The following is a 14598-nucleotide window of genomic DNA, read 5'->3' as shown; positions in this document are numbered from 1 at the left end:
GTAACAGTAACCATAGCTCTGCAGAATTTGGGGCTCAGCACAGCCAAATCTGCTATTTTCTCAAGAAATGACAGAAACTCAGATATTTATGTGAAGCCTTCTGCTCTGTTAATGTTGGAAATAAATTTAAAAAGAGAAGACCATTTTGTGTGCCAAAGAAAATAGGTGTGTAAACTGGATTCCACCCACCAGCTGCCAGTTTGAAACCTCTGAGCCCTCACCTTTAAGCCCTCAAGGACATACTTGATTAAAGATAAAATATTTCCTGAGTGGGGATCAGGTTATTCGTGGGATTCTTATCTCCAGATTTAGGGGAAAGTTTATAGTGCTAGAATGTATCAGACGTAGCTAGCTAGCCAAGTCTCTTTCTTCTCTCCTTCTTCGTTGAGAGGTCAGTCTTGTCAAATGCCCCCGTCTCCACTTCTAGCCACACTGCTCTGTTTATTTTGCAGGAACAATGAATAAGTAGCAGAACACTTTCTGAAGTTTTTGCTGATGCAGAGCCAAAGATCTCTGCTACAACAAATGTTCTGAAACGGATTCTTCTCTCTCATCCCCATCCCCTACCACGGACAGTGTTGAACACACTGGCGTTGTAAAACGCAAAGGCAGAGTTACAGCCCTCCTAGATTTTAGACCAAGCCTGGGGATATGCAGCTGTATTTACTCTTCTTGTGTGTCCTGGGGGGAGGAAGGATGGGAAGAGCAGTGCATCCTGGAACCGTGGCTATGGAAAATAACGAGCACTCCTCCATCCCCTGGCCAACACCGGCACAGACTTAATTTGAGGGGTAATGTTCTGTGAAGTATGATGGCATTTCCAGGAGAAGAATCTCAGTCAGACCTACAATCAAACATACATTTCCTTACCAGGGGTAAGGAAAAAAAATCTTTCCTCTTAAAATTAGACATCCCGTCCTGGAAAACACTAACATTATACATCTTGAGACTTCCTTCCTGCAGCCTTCCAGCTCTTTCTGCCCAGACTCAGATATAAGTGACCAAGTAGCCACAGGCTGCCTAGCAGAGGAGATTTTTTTTTTTTTTTTTTTTTAGACAGAGTCTTGCTCTGTCACCCCAGAGTGTAGTGCAGTGATGCGATTTCGGTTCACTGCAACCTCTGTCTCCCAGGTTCAAGCGATTCTTGTGCCTCAGCCTTCTGAGTAGCTCTGATTACAGGCATGTACCACCATGCCTGGCTAATTTTTGTATTTTTAGTAGAGATGGTGTTTTGCCATGTTTCCAGGCTGGTCTCAAACCCCCAGGCTCAAGTGATCCACCCTCCTTGGCCTCCCAAAGTGCTGGGATTACAGGCGTGAGCCACCACGCCTGGCCCTAGCAGAGAAGATTGCAGTCAATCTTTGTGAGAGCTAAAGAGAAACTTCTGCTGTCACCTTTGCGGAGAGCTGTCAAGGAGTTGCTTGGTCAGCAGAGCAGGAACTCCTCTGGAAGAAGCCTGGGCATACCTCCTGCACCCCTCCTCAGCCCCTTTTTGTTTATATATGGGTGGATTTTTCAACTTTATCAGCCTTGCAGGAAACCATAAATATATTTCCAGTTGACAGTCAAATTTTCTGGTTGTGAACCTCATGTCTTCCAAAGTCACCATCTGCTACAGAAACAAAAGTCAGCAAGTATCACATTCTTCCCAACTGGTCTACCATAAATTATGGCTGCTTTGAGCATGTCAGCCTTGTAGTTTTCTTCAGAGGGCAGGATGTGTCCTGGCCCCTCTGGTGGTTTAGCTTGGTTTCCTGCCAAGGCAAACAGGGGAATATGTCCCCCCACCCCCGCTGGCTCTTCCTTGGGGCAGCGTAGGGCCTTTGAAACTTAAACTTGCACTTGTCGACCTTAAAACTTGAATCATCGTGTTTTATTTGTTTTTGTTTGCATCAGAAAACTTTCAGTGTTTTTTTTTGTTGTGGTGGTGGTGGTTTAATTTTTTTATAAATCATTGTTTCTTCTTAAACTTTTAATGCACCTGACCTGTGACTTTGAGAGGATTTGACAAATTATCTGTGCTCTTAAAAGGAAGTTTCTTGTCCGGTGTTTTTGCTTGTGCCTCTAATCCCAGCTACTTGGGAGGCCAAGGCAGGAGGATCACTTGAAACCAGGACTCCAAGACCAGTCTGGGCAACATAGCAAGACCCCATTTCAAAATAATAATAATATTAAAAGTAACTTTCTTAAAGTTTGAGGGAGTGGGAAGGAGGATGAAGAGAGAGAGAGTAACTTATTCAAGCTGTCTTCTCTTTTTCTCTCACAAAACTAACTCCGGATTGATTGATTGATCGATTGACTGATTGATCGACAGATTATCGGGAGTTCTTCCAGCCTGTGGATTAATCGCACTCCATCTCATCACTCCCTTCCATTTGCTGCCAGTGTCTTTTGTTATTTCTGCCACAGATTCTCCAGTGAAGAAAAGAAAACACTCAAATTGGTTCTCCTTGATTACACCAAAGAGAGGTTGTAGGGTACCCTCTTAGAGCAGACAGTGGAGTCAGCTCTTGCCTCAGGAGAGCACGCCTTGCTGAGGGCTCTTTGGGCATTTTTGTGAGGAGACTGAGGAGAACTGAGTAGGCCTGAGCAGTATTTTTGAGGCCACAGAACAATGGGCAGGTTTAAGGGGAAGTTCTAGGAGGGAGGCAATTAGTGTAACTGTTGTTCAGGCCCTCGGAGTGTTTGGGTCAGGGAGAAGGACAGAAAAGAAGCCACTCTGGAGTGTCAGGCAGTCCTGGATGGGCAAATGTGGCCGGTCAGTGCTTCTTGAACTTGTCTGTGCTTAGGCGCTACCTGGGGATCTGGGTCTGGAGAGGTTGGGTGGGGTGGATTCTGCACCCCTAACACACCCCCTGCTCATGTTCGTGCTGTGCTTTACCTCACTAGGTAACCACACTTTGTGAAGCAAGATGGTAGAATATTCTGGGAGCTAGGGACAGCTTAAAGGTAAGGCCAGGGACAGCAAGCAAAAGCAGCCTGCATCCATGTCACTATTAAGGCAACAGATGGACAGTCTTACCGGAAGGCTGCCAAAAGTAGAGCATGACCCCTTCCCCGCCACCCACCCAGTGGCCCACAGATCTGCGCTCAAATCCTGGCTCTGCTACTAATTTGCTGTGTGTCCTTAAGGAAGTCATTTCATCCCTCTGAGCCTCAGTTTCCTCATCTGTAAAAACAGAGATATTAAAACCTCCCTTGGCCATTTCACAGGGTTACCCTGAAAATTAAATGATATAAGTATGGGGAAGCTGTTTGTAGCTGCCAAAGTACTTTGCAGTGTAACCTGTGATTATGTCAGATAGATTCCTCTTGGGAACCTTGCATGGTTTGACTCATGTATGTGTGATTATCACATCTAACTACATTTCCCAAAGGACTGGGCAAGGACTTGCTCCCGTGGGTGTGGAGGGGAAGACTTCATATTTATTTCATCATGGTTCAAAGCCTTTGCAACTGGTCCATAGCTCAGGTACTTTGCTATCCCTGTAGTTCCACATTAATCACTTGTTTTATGGGGTTGTTATTCCTGTCCGAAAGGATGGAGGACTTGTTTCTGTTCATAGACATTTCCCCGTTCTATTTGAGTTATATCACATTCCGTCTTGACCCAAGCAGAATAGTTGATTTTCCTGTTCAGCATGGAACTGGAGGCCCTTTAATTAGGAAACTCCGAATGGGTATGCTGTGGAGATGCAGGGCAAACAGAGACCATTTCCTTCAAGTTTCCCACAGGGGTGCAATGGCCTCCCCCAACCAGATTCAGTATATTCTCTCCTGCATCCTCTCAGCACCAATGCTCAGCAGCCCGTAGGCAGCCCTCAGCTACAAAGAATGCCCAGGGGATGGAGGGAAGAGACGCCGATAAATTGAATTCGCTGTTTAACTCACTGTTAGATCTAGAAAATATGGGCTTTGTTTTTTTCAATTCTTACAATTACTCAATGTTTTTTGAAGATTAGAATTTTGCATCTATGTTATCAACCTGAATATCATCACTGACTATGATGCTCAATGTGGATGACTATAAACAGGCCCAGCCTCATTCTGTTGCCCAGGCTGTAGTGCAGTCTGCTCCTCTACCTCCCGGGCTCAAACGATCCTCCCGCCTCAGCCCTCCAAGTAGCCAGGACCACAGGGACGTGTCACCACACTCAGCTAATTTTTGTATTTTTAGTAGAGAAGGGGTTTTACCATGTTGCCCAGGCTGGTCTTGACCTCCTGAGCTCAAGTGATCACCTGCCTTGGCCTCCCAAAGTGCTGGGATTACAGGCGTGAGCTACTGCACCCAACCCCCAGATGGCTTTTTCACTAAAACCCCGATTTTGTTCCTTGTCTTAAGAATAACATGTATTGAGTGTGTGCCATGTACCAGGCAGGCAGTATTTCCCTTATTTAATCCTCAACAAAACAAAACAAAATCGGCCGGGCATGGTGGCTCACACCTGTAATCCCTGCACTTTGGGAGGCCGAGGTGGGTGGATCACGAGGTCAAGAGATCGAGACCATCCTGGCTAACACGGTGAAACCCCATCTCTACTAAAAATACAAAAAATTAGCTGTGCCTGGTGGCAGGTGCCTGTAGTCCCAGCTACTTGGGAGGCTGAGGCAGGAGAATGGCGTGAACCCAGGAGGCGGGGCTTGCAGTGAGTCGAGATGGCACCGCTGTACTCCAGCCTTTTAGACAGAGCGAGACTCTGTCTAAAAAAAAAAAAAGAAAGAAAGAAAGAAAGAAAAAAAAAACCCAAATCAAAAAAATCAGAACAAAACAAACCCTGTAAGATGGGTTTATTATTATTCTGGTTTTATCAATGAAAAACTCAGGCTCAGAGAAAGTATATCATTTACTGAAGGTCACACAGACACTAAATGGCTGAGGTGGGATCTGAAGATGAGTCTGTGTGGTAGGCAGAAAAACAGCCCCCTCAAGATGTCCACATCCTAATCCACAGGACCTTTGAACGTATTCCTTTACTTGGCAAAAGGGACTTTCAAATGTGATTAACTTAAGGACCTTGAGATGGGGAGATTATCCCAGATTATCTGGGTGGGCCTGATGTAAACACATGGACCCTTATGAAGGAAAGCAGGAAGTAGGAGAGTAAGAGAAGGAGACAAGATAATGGAAGAAGAGGTTGGAGTGGCCACGAGATGCAGACAGCCTCCTGCAGCTGGAAAAAGCAGGGACGTGGATCTGCCCCTAGAACCCTCCGAACAAACACAGCTCTGCCGAGCCATTTTAGACTTCCAAACTCCAGAACTGTCAGATAATATATTTGTATTGTTTTAGGTCCCTAAGTTTGCAACGATTTCTTAGAGCAGCCATAGGAAGCTAATACACATCCAGATACAAGGAGTGGCAGAAAGAAAAGAAGTCTCAGTGGTTTTGTCAATAATTCATTTATAGGTCATTGCTAGCCATTTCTGGTTTTCTACAAGGATTTAGGGAACTAATTATTTTTTAATGTTCAGAGCTTGAATGCTTACCACTGAGCTAAATGACCTCTCTCTACCTCCACTCTGAAAAATGTCTCTTGTTTGAAGGTTGTTTGTAGCTAGAATTTGGGTTTCATCGGGACTGCAACATAAAGACTGCAAAGTTTATTTGTGCTGGAAATTATTGTGAGGCTAGTTGAATATCACCTTTCTAAAAGAGTGAGTGGGTGAGGACTGGTTCACAGGGGTGTTGGTTTGAGTGCAGGTGCCTACTTGAAAGAGGAGGGACCTATGTGGCTTACTATGGTTAGATGCGGGTTCTGACCTAGCTGAGGAAACCAAGTGGAGAAGCCACTTCATGCTTTAGTTTTACAGTTAGTTTGATTTTTTTTTTATTTTTATTTATTTATTTTTTTAGATGGAGTCTTGCTCTGTCGCCAGGCTGGAGTGCAGTGGCACGATCTTGGCTCACTGCAACCTCTGCCTCCTGAGTTCAAGCAAGTCTCCTGCCTGGGCCTCCCGAGTAGCTGGGACTATAGGCATGTGCCACCACGCCCAGCTAATTTTTGTATTTTTAGTAGAGACGGGGTTTCACCATTTGGCCAGGAGGGTCTCAATCTCTTCACCTCATGATCTGCCCAACTTGGCCTCCTAAAGTGCTGGGATTACATGCATGAGCCACTGCGTCCAGCCCAGTTAGTCTGATTTTTACAGCCTGTAGGGGAGAGAAGGGATCCTACAGATACTAATCTAGCACCTTCATTTTACAGATAAGCAAACTGGTCCGGGGGAGGAGAAGTGACTTAGCCAAAGCAGACAGGGGGTCCTGGCCAGGACTAGAGCCCGAACCCAACCCCAGCTCCTTGATATGCCCACTTCCTTCATCTCTCTTCCCACACCACTCGGTGTGGTTCTGTGTACACTAATTGGACATTTCCCATAAACAAGGTCACGGTTTGGTCACTGTTCAGAAGGTGGTATTTGTAGAATCAGATCACCAAGTGATATCTTCATTTCAATAAGTTGTCCTATGATTCTTGGTTAATAAAACCCATGCTGTTATAACAAGTTTATTTCAGAGCCACATGTGCTATTAAAATAAATTACTCTGTTCTAGCACATTTTGGGCATGTTTGGTTCTTACAGAAGAGCCTGTGCTAGCAATGATAAGTTTAGCTACCTACCAGTTGGATCACATATAAATCCACCCAAATTTTGACACAAGACAGTAAAATCTAGGCCAAAGGGCACTCTTCCACCCATGCCCCAAACTCACACATGCCTTATTGCTCTTAGCAAGCAGACTTGAAATTAATGAACACAGAATCATATCCATTGTGTTTCGGGGGACCTGCCCTGAAAATCACGTAGGTTCTTTTCTATTTTCCTAAGCGTCGCCTGGCTTGAGAAATAAAGGGACAGAGTACAAAAGAGAGAAATTTTAAAGCTGGGCATCCAGGGGAGACATCACACGTTGGTAGGATCCGTGATACCCCACAAGCCACAAAAACCAGCAAGTTTTTATTAGGGAGTTTCAAAAGGGGAGGGAGTATACAAATAGGTGTGGGTGACAGACATCAAGTACTTAACAGGGTAATAGAATATCACAAGGCCAGTGGAGGCAGGACGAGATCACAGGACCACAGGACCGAGGCGAAATTAAAATTGCTAATGAAGTTTCAGGCACCACTGTCATTGATAACATCTTATCAGGAGACAGGGTTTTGAGATCAACTGGTCTGACCAAAATTTATTAGGTGGGAATTTCCTCTTCCTAATAAGCCTGGGAGTGCTATGGGAGACTGGAGTATATTTCAACTCCGCAATCTCGACCATAAGAGACAGGTATGCCCAGGGGTGCCAGTTCAGACACCTACCCCTAAGTGCGCATTCTCTTTCTCAGGGACGTTCCATGCTGAGAAAAAGAATTCAGCAATATTTCTCCCATTTGCTTTTGAAAGAAGAGAAATATGGCTCTGTTCTCCCGGCTGACTGGCAGTCAGAGTTTAAGGTTATCTCTCTTACTCCTTGAACAATTGCTGTTATCCTGTTCTTTTTTCAAGGTGCCCACATTTCATATTGCTCAAACACACATGCTGTACAATTTGTGCAGTTAATGCAATTATCACGTAGTCCTGAGGCGACATACATCCTCCTCAGCTGACAGGATTAAGAGATTAAAGTAAAGACAGGCATAGGAAATCACAAGGGTATTGATTGGGGAAGTGATAAGTGTCCATGAAATCTTTACAATTTATGTTTAGAGATTGCAGTAAAGACAGGCATAAGAAATTACAAAAGTATTAATTTGGGGAACTAATAAATGTCCAGAAAATCTTCACAATCCACATTCTTCTGCCATGGTTTCAGCCAGTCCCTCTGTTTGGGGTCCTTGACTTCCCACAACAATGGTGGGATTGTGGATTTCAATCCAGGCCTTGCAGTGTAGGTAGGCACCACAGGTTATTTCTTACCAATGAGGAAACAAACCTAGAGTGTTTAAGGAATAGGCCCAAAAGGTCACACAGCCTGCTGTTATCAGAGCAGGCCAGGGCCCATGTCTCTCCCCTAACTGTGTGGACTAGTGTGACTCTGTGGATCATCGGCATCAGAATTACCCTGAGTGCCTCGTTAGAAATAGAGAATTCCCCGAGACCAGCCTGGCCAACATGGTGAAACCCCATCTCTACAAAAAATACAAAAATTAGTTGGGCGTGGTGGCAGGCACCCATAATCCTAGCTATTTGGGAGGCTGAGGCAGGAGAACTGCTTGAACCTGGGAGGTGAAGGTTGCAGTGAGCCAAGATCACACCATTGCACTCCAGCCTCGGTGACAAGAATGAAACTCTGTCTCAAAGAAAAAAAGAAGAAGAAAGAAAGAAATAGAAAATTCCCTGGCCTTCTGGGGTGGTTGGGGGAATTGGGAGGGAGCGTGTGGCTGAGGAAACTGAATGTTTAACAAGTTCCTCCTGTGACTGAGATACCGTCAAGTTCGTAAACCTCTGAAAATGCTCACTGTCGGTGGTTCTCTACTCTCACTCTACACAAGAACTAGATGAAGCATCAAAAATACCCAAAAACAACAACAACAAAAAAATCCTGGGCCCCATCCCAGTATTCAGTTAATTTGGATGTTGCCAGGCTATTGTATAATTTTGGAAAATGGCTCAAATGATTCTAATGTGTAGTCAGAGTTGGAAACCCATGGCCATTGTGAACAGTGCTACCAAATGCTATACCTGAAAGGGCAGCCGCCCTGTAATTCCACCCTAGCCTTCTGGCCATGTCCTAGCTTGCAGGCTCTGAGGAGGTAGGGCAGGACTCTGAAGAATACAGAATGAATGAGGAACAAGGTTGCATCCTTTGAAAACTCTAGAGCTTTGATCAGTTGCCTCACCCTCAAATCAATCCCCCATCCAGGAACTGCCCATGCCCTGACATCCCCCCTTGACTTATTCCCAAAGATCTCACACTGTCTTCCCTCTTTTAGGCCCTTCAGAACAACATCTGAAGATGTTAGCCCTTTTAGGCCCAACATCTCTATGCTGTGCTGGTATCAAGCAAAGCCTCCGAGATGTCTCCAATTTGTGAACATAGTGCATCTTGTAATTGATTTGTTCTTCTCTTTTCTCTATCTACTAGGAAGCTCAGAGCCAAATCTGAGGTACACCTTTAGCAATCATACAGCACCTTATGGCATACACTTTGCTATATCTTATTTTCCTGTCATAGCTTTTCTTTCATTTGTTTCTGTTTACCTATTTTTTACAGAGAAATATCCTTTTTTGATTTATTCTGACATGCTATAAATGAATTAATTACACTATTTAAAGACTTTTCATCAATACATTTCTCTTTCTCTTGGGTCAGACAGAGAAAAAGAAAAGAGCATGCAAGAAAGATGGAGAGAAGAAACACATGCACACAGATAATATACAGAAGTGGGAGGAGGCAAGGGAAGGTTCATGATCATATCAGCCTTACACAGGGTGGTGCTCTCCAAGGGGCAAGAGTCAAACTGCTTATTATAACCATTTCACAAGGATCTTAAAGGAACTTCCTTCTATGGTCAAACCCTTTTGTTCTTACTCAGAATCAGTCTAGCTGTTAAGTCTCTGGCAGCTGGAGCTACAAAACCAAGGCCTGAAAGTTGCAAAACTAGGTACTGTGACTGTGAGTCACCTTTCCCCTTCACACACATACACCCCACAAAATTGATTTTAACACACACAAAAATTGAGAAAACACTATAATACTAAATCTAAGATGATTTACAAAGGAATATTACTTAACGAATGGCCTGAAGTAGTTTTTTAAAAACTTGGAGAGATTTTGATTTCATAATGAGTCAACAAGTCATTTTTTCTGCCATTAAAAAATCTTATTTCTTAACAAAAACACTTAGTTTTTCATGACCTTATAAACAAAAAAGCTCCCATTTCAAAGTAAAAATGAAATCTAAGATTATATAGAGGTTTATGTCATTACTTTTATCTAAGCAACATAATACATGCTCAAGTAAAGTAAAAGGTTAAGTAAATTTCTGCAATAAATAGGCTGCTTTTGAAATGCAAAGAACACTATAAAGAATGTAGAATCTTAAGGGTAATCAAGCAGTCATTAAGTTTTTCTTAAGTCTTCACTTTAGATGTTGCTATTTCTGGCACAGGTAAGCAGCAGAGTATTTTTTTGTTTTTCTTTTTTTTTTTCAGACAGGGTCTCATTCTGTCATCTAGGCTGGAGTGAAATGGCATGATCAAGGCTCACTGCAGCCTTGACCTCCCCAGGCTCAGGTGATCTCCCTCCTCAGCCTCCCTCATAGCTGGGACTACAGGCATTGCCACCAGCTAATTTTTGTATTTTTTGTAGAGATGGTCTTTTGCCATGTTGTAAGCTGGTCTCGAACTCCTGGGCTCAAATAATCCAGCTGCCTCAGCCTTTGAAAATGCTGGGATTACAGGTGTGAACCACTGTACCCCGCCATAGCAGCAGAATTTTTTATGTGCTCAAATACTGGAATCTTTGGTTACTGCCATATCAGCAAAGAAGCCAACCATTTTAAGAATGTTTTAAGTGAACACCTTGCAAATCCTAAGGATAGCTATCTATTTTTTTAACGTTGTATGTATTTTAATAAGCTGCCTCAAACATGCTTTTTGAAATCAGGGAAGATATAGAAAAATTAATAACAGCAACTGGTAGGATTCAGTTCACCACACTGAAACATGTTTTTGTAAATGAGATAAAAATCCTTTCCTGACTACAGGGTCATCTCACCTGTTAGTTCTTTCCACTACAGGGGAGAAAACAAACAAACAAGCAAAAACCTTTTCCTCTACCCTCTTAGGTTCAGTGTCTGGGGCCTGAGAATTAAACTGGCAAAAGACAGATTAACAGGGGAAAAGGCATCTATTTTATGGACAAAGGAAAGGGGTTTGGGCTTCCGGGGGTGAAAAATTGTAGGAAAGTGACTAGGAAGTATATAGGGAAAGTAATGGAAAGCAAGGGTTGCTTCAGTAAGGTATCTTTATGCCAACTCATCTCAGTGCCAGCTTTCTGTCTCTAGTGATAGGTCACTTTCTTCATTCTGGTACAGGAGAGGGGTGGAAATTTATGCCACCTTCACAAAGGGAAATTTATGTCCTGCTTCTAGGCAGAAAAGGAAAAGGCAGAGAGCTCTTCTTAAACTGCTATTTCTCCATTGCTTTCGGCCCAAAATAATCATATGCCAAGGTGGCATACTTTGGGGTGCTATAACCTGATCCCCTTCACCATGTCACTTGTCTTCTCTCTTGCCCTGTTGCTGTGCTCAGAGATGCCTGGGGTTTCAGTGTTGATCTCCCAGAACAGCCATACGTGTCCTGTAAGAAACTATGATCTGTTGGTTAAGAAACAGCCACCTAGATAAAGTTCAAAGAATTCTGCACTCCAGATTGTGTGTGTTCCTAAACGTGGTTTGGCCTGGAGAAACAAGGACCAGGAAATCATGGAAAGCCAGGCAGATGGGAGTTAGAGAGCCTGGCAAGGGTCCTAAACAAGTGCTCCGTGCCCACCCTCCCACTACCCCCCGCCCATCTCTCCAGGAAGTGGTACTCAAACTCGAGCATGTGTTACAATCACCCAGAAGGATTATGAAAACAGATCCCAGGTCTTTGCCCACAGAATTTCAGATTTAGTAGATCTAGAATGCCCAGTAATTTGCAATTCTAACAAGCTCTCTAGATGTAGCCTTGCTTCTGGTCAGGGACACCCTGAGTAGCACTGTCCTAGGGTGGTGAGACTATCTGTCTTCCAGACAGGCTTTAAACTGACAAAAGACAGATGAACAGAGGAAAAGGCATTCATTTTATGGATGTTAATATTTTTACATAAATGGGGACTTCACAGAAAAGAAGTGAACAGCCAAATAAGCAGTTAGACATGGAGCTTATATACCATTTTAACAAAGGGGGATAAATTGTGGCCAGGTGATTAGATAAAAGAAAGGGGTTTGGGCTCCCCACTCTTTCTCCAGTGGGGAGAAAGAAGCTGCTGTGGGTGAAGTTTTACTGGGGATCTGGAGGAGGAGAAGGGGCCGTGCTCATATCTGTATCTAGGTGCTAGAAAGAGAACAGCTGAGATTTCCCATAAACTGTCAGTACTAGTCAGGATGAATCAGAGTGAATCTTTGGAATAGAAAAAAAATAAAGATTTTGCTTTCTCACCATCATAACACTCTTCTATTCAGTCTAGGCATAGCTAATGCAACCTTTTGCTCCACCCAACCAGCTCCATTCCCTTTACCAATTATTTATAATATGCTTCGGTCACTCATGGGAGAAAAACACTGTCAGCATCAAGAGGTAGCAGCATTTTCAAAATACATTTTGCTGTCTTGAACAAAAACCTTAACTATTTATTAGTCGGTAGTTTCATATGGTCTTATACTTTTTTTTGAGTCACAGTCTTACTCTGTCGCCCAGGCTGGAGTGCAGTGGTGTGATCTTCACTCACTGTAACCTTCGCCTCCTGGTTTAAGTAATTCTTGTGCCTCAGCCTGTAGCTGGGACTACAGGCGTGTGTCACCATGCCCGGCTAATCTTTCATATTTTTGGTAGATATGGGGTTTTGCCATGTTGCCCAGGCTGGTCTAGAACTCCTCACCTCAGGTAATCCGCTCTCTTCAGCCTCCCAAAGTGCTGGGATTACAGGTGTGAGCCACCACACCCGGCCTGGTCTTATTACTTCTATACATAAGACAGTATCTTTCAACATTTATGTAGGTTAATATTTCCCATGTTTTTTGAGGATTCCCAAAAGACTTTGGGGATTGCCAAAAAACTTTTAGGGGTTGAATCTTTTCACAGTAACAGAAAGGGGAAGCATCAATCCATGAAAGTTCAGACCAGCAGTTTAATAACACCCACTATCATAGCTCAGTTCCCAGTGCATGAAGAGATTCAAAGCAATCTTCTTGTTCTCAGTTCTTAGAAAAATTTGGGAGAGATAAAAGCAGTAATTATCTGTATTATTTAATAATTTAAATGTAATAGCCTAAGAAAAAACAGATGTCAAAAATATATAGTCTAAAATAATAGAAGCCAAATCCTTTCCTCCTAGGATGTCTGAAAAGGAGAGACTCTATGGAGTATGGATGAGGAAAAAAAAGGAGAGATTCCTACTATGATAGATGAACTGTGGACACAGTCACTCGAGACCACTGAGAGCAATTAGCCAATTTCATTGTCACCAGGAGGGCACATACCAGAGAATCTGGGAGAAAGCCTGGGCTAGAGCCTTTAGCATTCTCAGGCTTAATGGTGCTGTGATTCAACAGCCTTTGAGGGGATGAGGAGAACCAAAAACCACCATCATCACTTGTAAAAAGGATACTATAGCAACAACACAACTGTCAAAAATCAGCTAGAGCTTAGACTCTATGCTGTTTGAAATCCAGCCTGAGTTGCTTTCTTGTGGAGGGATTGAGACATGTGCAGATATACCTTAAATATGTGCAGGGGGCCCTTCTTTTTAAAGGGCATTTCATGAGCTCTTTCTACTCATTAGTTTTCCTAAGAGTTCACCATTTACGCTAGAAAGATGCTGCAAGCTATCTCAGCTAGCTTCTAACTTGGACGTAGCACCAATACTACGCACACAATTGAACAAGTGACCATATCTTCCTGATTCTTCTTTGGACTGAACAGGTGTGATCTTGTTAAGAAAAATATGTAGATGTAGGGCCAGATTTTATCAGTCTCCATTCCAGAAAAATGGTGGAGCACGCCTGGGCTCTTGCATAATTAAATGACTGGCTTTGCCACAACCTTGTACCGTCTTATCCTGGCAGCAACTGCTTCGAGTTTATCATCTTCCTGCTGGACTAATGGTTCCCCAGAGATGTCATCAATCCCATGTACACCAGGTGGATGGAAGCCCAGGTTATATACCCTGCTGCAAGGAGGGTGAATCCAACGTCGGCTGAGACAATTTTTAAGTGTTTCGAATGGAATCTTCAAACAGATCACTAAATCCACTTCATACATTTTGTCTTCAAATCAGGGCTTCAGTTTGTCCTAAAGTCCTCAGAAAACCATCTGGGAGCCAGTGCTGGGCATACCTGTTCTCCAACTCTGATACCATTAGGTGTGTGATCACATGGTCTGGAACAGAAAGACTGTTCCCTGTTTATTGTTTTGCCATGTCACTAACTTCGGTGTTGGCCTTGGTGTTCTCTCTCTTTTTTTTTTTTTTTTTAATTTTTTTTTTTTTTTTTGAGATGGAGTCTGGCTCTGTCGCCCAGGCTGGAGTGCAGTGGCGCAATCTCGGCTCACTGCAAGCTCCGCCTCCCGGGTTCACGCCATTCTCCTGCCTCAGCCTCTCCGAGTAGCTGGGACTACAGGCGCCCGCCACCACACACGGCTAATTTTTTGTATTTTTAGTAGAGACGGGGTTTCACCGTGGTCTCGATCTCCTGACCTCGTGATCCGCCCGCCTCGGCCTCCCAAAGTGCTGGGATTACAAGCGTGAGCCACCGCGCCCGGCCCAGGCCTTGGTGTTCTCCCACAAGAAATGGCCATTGGAGAGATGCTGGAGACCAAACTTCTGGGCCGAGAGCGGCGGCCGGAGGATGACCATGTGCAGGAGTTTGGAAGCCATTGCCTTTGCGAGGAGTGGGGTGGC

The 14598-nt window shown here is 43.8% G+C and overlaps 1 pseudogene; it reads right to left on the bottom strand.

Moving 5' to 3' along the window:
* Positions 1 to 11981: 11981 nt before the first annotated feature.
* Positions 11982 to 14328, bottom strand: LOC129490785 (adenylate kinase 4, mitochondrial-like; annotated as a pseudogene).
* Between the last annotated feature and the right edge of the window lie 270 nt (positions 14329 to 14598).

This window comes from Symphalangus syndactylus, chromosome 9 (assembly GCF_028878055.3).
Source record: "Symphalangus syndactylus isolate Jambi chromosome 9, NHGRI_mSymSyn1-v2.1_pri, whole genome shotgun sequence".
NCBI classification, from domain to species: Eukaryota; Metazoa; Chordata; class Mammalia; order Primates; family Hylobatidae; genus Symphalangus; species Symphalangus syndactylus.
The sequence above is the reverse complement of the archived record's forward strand: the minus strand, read 5'-3'. Positions and strand labels throughout refer to the sequence as shown.